Here is an 8,392-nt window from a genome sequence, read left to right as displayed (position 1 = left end):
CTGCTGTCAAGACTCTCTACTTTGTTTTTTTATCTCTTTTCCTTCTAATTGGTCAGCTTTGATGGCTTCAAGTTCTTTGTTGAAGCTCTGTTTTAGTTCTTGTATGAATTTCTTTACTTCCTTAATTTGGTATTCAGTGTTTGTTCTCAAATCACTTAGTTGATTGGTTATGGTTTCTTTGGACTCCCATTCCTTCTGTTGGGTTCCATTCAGCATTCCCTTTGTGGTCTCCCTGACTTCCTTCAGCTCTTTGTTAATGGATTCCATGAATGCCTTTAGTGATCTTTGTGTATTCTCTACCTAGTCTGTCAATTCCTGTATTACTCTTTGATTAGCTTCCTCCCATTTGTGGGATTCCTGTAGTTCTCTTTCCTCCCGTTCGTGGGATTCCTGCAGTTCTCTTTGAGTGTTCTCAGCCTGCTCATGCCATTCCTCCCTTTCTCTTTGAGTATTCTGAAGTTGTTCACGCAAATCCTGTATCAGTTTTTGAGTAGCTTCCTCACGCTTATGATATTCCTGTATAAGCTTTTGGGATGTCTCCTCTCTCTCCCTTTCGCGCTCATACAGAGTCCTTTGTAAGTTGTCAAACTTCTCATTTATCATGTTTGCCAGCAGTGTTTGTAGAGCTATTTGGGAACTCTCTTCTGGATTATTCATTATCTGTTCTGACCCCTGATTATCAAGATTGGGAATTGAGATATCCGGATTTGCCATTTTTCTTGTGTTTTTCCAGCTTACTCTGCCCATTTGAGATGAAAATAGCACCAGTTTTATGCTAGAACACTATCTTAAGGCAACCATCAATCAAAGTTTGCATTTGTACAGTCAATAGTCTACAGATACAATCTAGTTGAACAGATACATCTATTCAACATCAAACAACTATATGTTAATGGGCTTCGAACCGCAGAGAAGAATTTGGAAAAGCAGAAATTATTAGGGTTAGGGAGAGATGTGGGTAAAAAATAGGAATAGATTGGTGTGGGGAGGCACAGGGAGAGTTAACAATGTCCTAATCCCAATGCAGGAAATAGGTTGGGTAGGATGCAAGTAGAGAGAGAGAGAAAAAGAAGAAAGGGAAAGGGAAATGAAAAGTGACCAGAAAAAAATAGAAACGTAAAAATTAATGTTATTATGGAGTATAAAAGACCATCTATTTAGAGAGGAATGTGAGTATATTAAGAGAAGGGAAGGGACATAGAGGAGAAGTGAAAAACTTTAAAAAAATGCTTAAAATATTATATAGGTATAAAGAGGTAGTACTGCTGTTAAGGAATTTAAGTCTCAGAGGTTTTGAATTGAGTAATAAATTTGTGGATTAAGTGTGTACACTATGGGGGATAGGGTCTACTAGTTAACTATGGGTTTATCTGAGGATGTGCAGGACAAGAGTTAAGTCACATAAAGAAGATCAAAAGAGAGGAAACGGTGGAAAGGATAAGAAAGGGAGAAAAAAAGATCAGAAGTTCAGTAGAGCTAGACAAAAAACAAAAAGATAGTTAAGAAAGAAAGAAAAAGAGAAAGAAGACAAGAAAAGAAAGGAAAATGCACATTCACGTATTCCTAAAATAAAAATTATAAGAGGGAAAAAAAGTTACTGGAAAACAATTATTTTTTCAAAAAAGGCAAAAATTAAAGATTAATAAATTTTTAGAAAAGGAAAAAAAATTTTTTATATATATAAGGTGCCAAAAAAAAAAAGAAAAAAAAAAAAGAAAAGAAGAAGAAGAAAAAAAAAAAGTTCTTTGATTTTTTTTTTTTGATTTTTTTTGGGAGGGGTGGGAAGAATCCTGTATCTCCCTTTTGTCTGTAACCAGCCTCTTGTTGGAGTCTCTGGTCAGCTTGAGGTCCTGTGACTTGATTGGTTTCTTAAGTCAGTTTGTTGGAACAGGCAGAAAAATGCTCTGCTTTACCCAAGATTTTGAAATCCCCCTCCCAGGTTAGTTTACTGGGAGGGTGATCTGCTTTGAGAATCACAAAAGAGGGGGATGCAGTGATGAGGCTAGGTTCTGGGTAGAGTTGAGGCCTTTCAACAAACAGTAGCTTTTCCCTGGGGCTATTTTGTGAAAAAAAACTCACAGCACCCAGCCTGGAGCCATTCTCAGGGTTTCTGTTTTTCAATTGATTGTGGTGGCTGCTAGAGGGAGGGGCAGCCTCTGGCTCTGGTTACCCGGTGAGGAGAGCCACTCCAATGGCTGGCGTCTGAGCTGGGTGACTTTTCCCTGGATGGAGCTGAGTCTGGCAGGTCACTTCGCCGTTAAGTTCTTGTGACCTGCTAAATGACTCGTTTTATTCCAAGGCCTGAGTTGGAGCTGGCAGCTCCTCCGAGCTTTGTCGGTATCCAAGATGGAGATCACCATTGCTGGGGGGGGAGGGTGGCCTTCCCTCCTCTGCTCCCTGAGAAGGAGTGAGGACGTCGTGCTTCTACTCACACCGAGTCTTGGATCCTGGGTCGTCTCTGGTCTGCAGACTGCAGGATGAAGATGTCTGCTCCTTGTCGGTTCTTGCTGGTGTTGAGTAGAATCCGCTCGCCCGCTGCGTCTGGCTCCTTCGTCCCGGACTCTCTGTGTGAGCGCTCAGGTATGGCCCTGGCTGCAGTCTCCGCCGGGACCCTGCCGCCACCACGGCGGCTGCTGGCAAGCGCTCAGATGTGTCTTCTTGCCTTGGCTTTCCCTCTCTTGCCTAACTCTCTGTCCTGTGATGGCACACTTGGTGTGATTCTCTGGCTTAGGACTGTTCACTGGAACTCTAAAACTGCTTTCTATGTGAGAGCTTGTTCAGATTCCAGCTTCTCCTCCGCCATCTTCCCGGAACACCCCCTATTGGAAATTCTTATGAAAAACAATGCTTATATTACATACTTTTCCACACTTGTTTAATAAACACATAAACCATGTATTGTAAGGCCTAGACACAGATATAATTAGTACATAATTTTGAAAATGTAATTATACACTAAGTGAAATATTAACTATATGAAAAGTGAGTTCAGGAAGCCAGGAGGAAGAACAGAATAAGTGGGAACAGCCCACACTAAGCAAAAGGAAAGAAATGTAAACATCACCTGATGTGGAAAAAATAATTTGTAATGTCAAAGCTCATAGAATTCACAAACTGTATAGACCATGATAATGACAATTTGCCTTGTGAAAGTTAAAATGTGTTTGTGACTCTAAGTATCACTATTCCACAATACTTGTGAAATATGTGAAACTTATGTAATCACCTAATCTCAATTACAGAAAAAAAGTGAAAGAAGGAATGGGTTAAGAGAGATGGGTGTCAGTGTTGTCAGACAGTTTGTACTCATACACTGTTTTGCAGAATGGGAACTTCTTTGCACAACTACTTAAATATAATATAAAAATAAATAAAAAAGAAAAGTGAGTTCAATTCTTTTCTAATATTTTTCCACCTCTTAAATTCAAATATGTGTTTCTGCTTTACTAAATTGATATTCTTAAGCTACTAATATAAAATAAAGTTCATATTAACAATACTAAGAATTCAGTCACACTCTCAAACAACTGAGTTTACTTAAAGGATCAAAGATTAGTAGAATAGCTTACTAATTCTGGGAACTAAACTATAAGCCTAGTACACTGACTAAATGACATTTGAGTGAACATGTACATCATATTTCTGAATTTACATCTGTTATATTGCTGCTTTGGAGGAAAATGCACATTCAATTATATAGTTTAATTATATTGAAAGAAATATCGAGATTTTTAATAAGATCATAAAGTAGAGTGACATGGCCTATTTGTTGTTGTTGTTGTTGTTTTTCTTTTTGGTCTGGTCATGGGGCCTGAACTCTGGGCCTGGGCACTGTCCCTCAGCTCTTCAGCTCAAGGCTAGCACTCTACCATTTGAGCCACAGCACCACCTCCGGCTTTTGTTTTTTCTGCTTATGTGGTGCTGAGGAATCGAACCCAGGGCCTCATGCATGCAAGGCAAGTGCTCTACCACTGAGCCACCTTCCCAGCCCTTGTTTTTCTTTTAGTAACAAACATTTATTTAAATCTTACATAACTCAAGCTTTATAAAAAGCCAACATGATTGGAAATTGGGTTCTCTCTCTAGTCTTAAATATCCAAAGCTTAGAACAGTTAATTAAAAAAAATAACTAAACAAATAAAATTAAATGCCCTGTAGAAAATTCTGATGAAATATTTTTAAACATCTAAGTGAGCTAAATCTTTACAAAAGTTATTCTAACTCAAAAGCTATAAAAATCAAAGTTATCTCCAAAAAGAAAGGGTGTTTGATTTCATGCCATCTTTTTAGAACCTCCTGTTTCTCATCAAATGTGTCCACAAATCAAAATTTTGTGTCCCTGTTTTCAGGAGATCCTCTTGCAGGAGAGAGCAAGTATAAACATGGGAAATAACTGCCTAGGCAAATAGGAAAGTCTTCCATAATAGTGTGCAAAAAACTGAAGAGTTCTAAGTCAACCTCTGATACTTGATCTGGAACTTGATGTTGAGCAAAATCTAAATGAGATCTTTCAGCAGCTCTTTTTGCAGGAGAGGACACGGAGCAGACTTTTGAATGGGGAAGAGTGAATGGGAACAAGACTGGCTCATTGATCGGGACTTTGACTTACTATCGAATTTAAATGTGCATATTTGGACATGCACATTTAAACGCATGTTTATTATATAGTTCCATTTCAATGACTGTTTGTAATTAATATACTTACGAAATGTGAGATGCAAGCCTACCCAATAAATTTATTTATATGTTCATGAACAATGTACAGAGAGCATATCAATTATACTATGCACATCTGCTTACCAAAATATGCTGTATCATATCTAAATTCTTCCAACTTATTTCAATAAAATATGTAGTCTTTTCAAATTACAATCCTCATATTTTCCAGTCTTTACATTCTCTTCTCTTATAGAGACACTTCTCCCTTATCAGATTTATAGTCCATTCAAATCTTTTGGAATTTGGAATTTTGACATTCACATGACACATGACAGAAGTTGTATACGTTTTGATTTTAACAAAATGTTAATGTTCTCAATTCTGTCTCTAGTCAAAAATGTAGATGAGTAAGCTGGCTTAAAAAGCAAGACCAGGACATGTATTGTCTACAAGTAATACATTTCACTTGAGAAATAAACATTGGGGGCTGGGAAGGTGGCTCAGTGGTAGAGTGCTTGCATTGCATGCATGAGGCCCTGGGTTCGATTCCTCAGCACCACATAAGCAGAAAAAAGCTGAAAGTGGCGCTGTGGCTCAAGTAGTAGAGTGCTAGCCTTGAGCTGAAGAGCTGAGGGACAGTGCCCAGGCCCAGAGCTCAGGCCCCACGACCAACCAAAAAAAAAAAGAAAAGAAAAAGAAAAAGAAACATTGGTTTGTGGTGAAAATATACTGTTGGAAAAATATATCCCAAGCACATGAAGCCCAAAAGTGCAGACAGGAGTAGCTATACTCATTATCTGATAGAGCAGACTGAAAAAAAATTCCCAGATGAGACAAGGAAGGCCACTCACATTAATAAATAGAAAAAACCCATCTAGATGACATAACAATTGTTAACATATATGAACACTATGGTAATTTAAAAAACACGATCTCAAAATAATCAAAATGGGAAAACTGAATGCTCCTTTATTACTAGACAAAAAGTACCAAAAAGAAACCTCAGAAATAAGTGATACTCTAGACCAAATGGACTTGACAGGCATCTGTGACTAGTCCATCAGCAGCTGCACAAAATGCCTTTTCTTTTTGTTGTTGTTGGTTGTGGGGTCTGAAATCTGGGCCTGGGTGCTGTCCCTTAGCACTTCAGCTCAAGGCTAGCGCTCTACCACTTGAGCCACAGAGCCACTCCCACCTTTTTCTGCTTATGTGGTTGAGGAATCGAACCCAGGGCCTCATGCATGCAAAGGAAGCACTCTACCACTGAGCCACTTAGCAGCCCCTCAACACACATCTTCTGAGCAGAAAATGGAACACTGCCTAAGACAGAAAATACTGTCGAGCATGAAGTAAACATTACCAAATAAAAGAAAAATTAAAAACTCTCTTCATTCTATCAAACCAAACTAGAAGAGAACTAGAACTCAATACCAAAAGACTGAAAACAGTCTGAACAAAACACTATTGGATGATGATTTTAAGGTTGACTATTGACCAAATAGGAGAAAATTTAAAAGTTCCTATAGTGGAAATGAGAACATAGCCTGTCAGAATCTTGAGATACAAATGATAGTCCTAAAAGGAAAGTTCATTGCTATCAATGCCAATATTAAACACACACACACACGTGCACGCACACACACACACACACACACACACACACACACACACACACACACACAGAAATCTCAAATAACCTAATGAGGCCCAATAGTATATAAAGAGAAGATCTGGAGGAGAGGGCTGTGAGAGAATAAAGAATAAGAAAATACCTAATATTTGTGTATCAAGACAATATAATGAAACTCACCAATAGCATGTATAATAGATATAAGAATGATGGAGAAATAGAGTTCCTCTTATTAATGCAGTACAGTGTGTGTTTGAATACCATGCATCTTGAAATCTTTTGAACCATTAGTATACTACCAATAAGTGAATGATAGGAATATAAAACAAATTCTATACAAGGGTTATTAATGAAAGGAAGGAGAGTGGACTGGGACAGTGAAAGGGCGAATATAGGTGAAGAGCTTTATATGTAAGTATGAAAATAGAACAAAACCTGTTGAGATTGTGGGAAAAGGGAGGGAGGGGAAGGAGATCAATGAAAAGAGTAAATCTGGACAGTGTACATGGTAAGGTAATATGGATATGTCAAGGAAATCTGTACAACAACCTATGCTAATAAACAACAAATAAACAAAAACTAAAGTAATAAGTAAATAATAAATAGTTAGGATTAATTATATTTAAAAAGGAAGATACAATAATGGTTAACAGTATATGAATAGATATCCATCATCAATAAACATAAAAGAAAGACAGACAGATAGAGAGAGAAAGAGAGAGGCTGTTTTGCCCCAATTAGAATGACTATAATCAAAAAGACTAGAATAACAAATACTGATATGGATGTAGAGTGAATGAGACTACTGAATGAATGTAAATTAATCATCCATTATGGAAACCAGCATGGAAGTTTTCTCAGATGCTGACTGGAGCTATCATAAGGTTGGTTTACCACCACAGTCTACACCAGTCTACACATTTTTAGTATCACACTTTTATCACACTTTTCCAGTCATGTATTAAATTGAATGGGATGATCTGCCATAATAATGACATATTTCACCATGTTTAGCATTTCATTTTTAAAATTTAGACTCAGTATGTGATGAAATATATACTTGTTCTCAAGAGAACTAAATAGATAGGTAAGATATAGATATAATACATTTACTAATAAAATCTCTGAATGAATTAGTATTCTAATTGATTTAGAGTGAAATGAAAAAAGAAAAAAATGTAGGGCAAGGTGCTGGTGGCTCATGCCTATAATCTTAGCTACTCAGGAGGTTGAGATCTAAGGATTGAGATTCAAAGCCAGCTCAGGCAGGAAAGTCTCTAAGATTCTTATATCCAATTAACTTCCGAAAAGCCAGAAATACAGCTGTGGCTCAGTGGTACAATACTAGTCTTGATCAAGAAAGCTCAGGGGGAAAAAAAAGAAAGAAAGAAAGCTCAGGGTTAGGGCCTACACTCTGAGTTCAAGCTGAAGAACTGGCAAAAACAAGGAAGGAAAAGAGGGAGAAAAGAAAGAAGGAAGGAAGAAAGGGAGGGAGAGAAGGGAAGAATGAAGGAAGGAAATGAAAGAAAAATACAAATATAAAATGTTCTTATTATCACATGATTTGAGTGAACCTAAATGGAACAAGTTTGGTTTAATAAAAGTAACTTTAGCCAGGCCCCAGTGGCTGATGCCTATTATCCTAGCTATTCAGAAGGCTGAGATCTGAGAAGGGCAGTTTGAAGCCATCCCAGGCAAGAAATTCCCTGAGGCACTTATCTCCAATTAACCACCAGAAAACCAGAAATGGTGCTGTGGCTCAAAGTGATAGAGCACTAACCTTGAGCAAAAGAGCTCAAGAGGGGGCTGGGAAGATGGCTCAGTGGTAGAGCGCTTGCCTTGCATGCCTGAGGCCCTGGGTTCGATTCCTCAGCACCACATAAGCAAAATGGAAAAAAAAGCTGGAAGTGGCGCTGTGGCTCAAGTGGTAGAGCGCTAGCCTTGAGCTGAAGAGCTGAGGGACAGCGCCCAGGCCCAGAGTTCAGGCCCCATGACTGGACCCAAAAAAAAAAAAGAGCTCAAGAGCAGCACCCAGGCCCCAGTTCAAGCTTTATGATGAGAAAAAAATTCATTCATTCATTTAATTATATATTCTGGTGAATT

The sequence above is a fragment of the Dipodomys spectabilis genome, unplaced genomic scaffold (assembly GCF_019054845.1).
Source record: "Dipodomys spectabilis isolate Male_0828 unplaced genomic scaffold, ASM1905484v1 ptg000043l, whole genome shotgun sequence".
Taxonomy (NCBI): Eukaryota; Metazoa; Chordata; class Mammalia; order Rodentia; family Heteromyidae; genus Dipodomys; species Dipodomys spectabilis.
The sequence above is the reverse complement of the archived record's forward strand: the minus strand, read 5'-3'. Positions refer to the sequence as shown.